This window comes from Pelobates fuscus, chromosome 6, assembly GCF_036172605.1.
Source record: "Pelobates fuscus isolate aPelFus1 chromosome 6, aPelFus1.pri, whole genome shotgun sequence".
NCBI classification, from domain to species: domain Eukaryota; kingdom Metazoa; phylum Chordata; class Amphibia; order Anura; family Pelobatidae; genus Pelobates; species Pelobates fuscus.
Window position 1 is genome coordinate 196,509,143 of NC_086322.1, and position 2,234 is coordinate 196,511,376.

Consider the following 2,234-nt stretch of genomic DNA (forward strand, 5'->3'; position numbering starts at 1 on the left):
TCATCCAAGAGTAGAACTATTATTACTAGACTGTACTCACGTCATTCTGGCCATCATCCATCCAAAAGTGACATGAACTGTGATCTTTGTGACTTTTATTTATATAATTGGTGTCCTGTCTGGCACAGTGCAAAGCTGACACAATTGCCTATACTTACAGTCTAACTGCTATGTAGTGTCCTGTTGTGGTCTATAGGCCCAGGGGGGTCAGATCAGATGCAGGGGGACTGCCTGGGATACGAGTAGGTAAGTGCATAGGACAGCGGGGACGTACTATGCCTCATGCCGGTGTTTAGAGCTGGGTCTCCAAGGATGGCATAGCATGCCCGCCATCCTTAAGGGGTTAATAATAGCTGCAAAAGTAGTCATTACCAACTGTCTCCTCTAGGAGTGACTGGTTTCATGAGGAATTTCCCCTCAGTCCCCTTTTACCCTAGAAAAATAAATTTTTGCCAACTTTGGATTTATAAATTACAGGGAGGGCAATGGCGTAGTCATGTTATGTCTAGGAGTGGGTCCAACTATTTATCCTTGACAGGGCTTGTTTTACATAACAAACAATAAAGAGACAATGAAGAAACATTGAGTATTCATTTAAGATGTTTTTTCTTCAACAATCCTCAAATAAAATCTATAGAAAATCTATGCAAAAGCTATGTGTTTTCCTACTTGCCTTGCTTCTCAAAGGCTTGTTACTTCAACATTTTATTATCTACATATTTGTGTAAGTTGAATATATGTAGTCCCTCAAACCTCAGATGCTGAAGTGCTTATGATATGTAGAATAATGATTTATGGTGCAGGATAAACTATTCATAATAATAGTGTCTGTTCAATTTGTGATTCTCCTTACTGACATATTCCAAACTAATCTTATTTAAGACCTACATGTTCTTTGAATTGTCTTTATTTTTTCACTTTTTATTTTTTTTATAAAATAAAATATTTCAATCAAAAAGATAAAAGAAAAACAGTATATAATAAATAAATAGTAATAAAAAAGATTATTTGATTTTGTACCATATCTAGTTTTGAAACAAATTCTAAAAATGCATTAGTTGACATCCTTGTGTTATCTGACTCTTCTGGTTATCTAAGGATTCTGAGATCATAAAATGTCTTTCATCAAGGGAAATTAAATTAACCACTAGACAATAATAACTAGAAGTCCAGGTTCCCCTTAAATCACTTAAGGGCTACATGACGGCCCATGCCAGTAATAAGACTTTGACGCCCAGGGAACACATAGACCATCTATGCAGTAAAGGTACCAGCAGGGTTTAAATCCCTGCTGGTGCCAAGGATGCCCATGTATCTTTCCATACTGACATCAACAGAGGGAATCCCTTGAGAGGTGGGATTAGGGGTTGGGATTAGGACTATGATTATAAATAGGATCATATGTAGGATTATGGGTTATATTATGGTCTGGATTAGGGTTGAATTACAGTCAGATTATAAGTAGGATTAGGGTTGGATTATGGATCGTATAATATGTTGGATTATGATAGGAAAAGGTTTCATATTAAAGGTTGGATTATGGATTGGATTAAAGGTTGGATTAGGGTTTTGATTAAGGGTTGCATTGTCAGGATCGGGACAGGGATCCAACACGCAGAGTACAAAGAGTGGAAAGGTACGTATACCGGGCCTTAGAATGGCCGGACTAACGTACCGAGAGTAAAGAATAGTCAGAGACAAGCCGAGGTCGAGGGAACGAGAAGACAGATAAGCGAGAGACAAGCCGGGTCAAGGGATAACAGAGAAACAGGGTAGTACAACGAGCCGAGTCAAAACCAAAAGAGCAAACTAGAATACCAGAGCACTGAGTGACTAGACAAGCTAGAACCACGACAGGGCAATGAGCTGAAGTAAGGAGTAAGCTTAAATACCCTGGCTCTGGATGGAAATCACGCCTCTGACAAGTACCGATTGGATATCGGACACTTGAGTGATAGATAACTCGTGCTAGCGTCATGACGTCACGTATTGAGCGTCCTGCTAGAAAAGGACGTGGATTCCTCGCGGCCGGTGTTTAAGTGACTGGATGAACCGCGAGGAACGGAGGAAACAGCTCGCCTGGACGGATACACCACCAAGTCTCTACCTCCCTTAGAGGTAGAGGCCTCAGGTACCCTGACATGCATTTAGGGTAGGATCAGGGGAGAAAGTATACATTGTTCTCAATTACATAGCCTGGGGGATCTACCATCTGGGAACCAGAACACACAGAC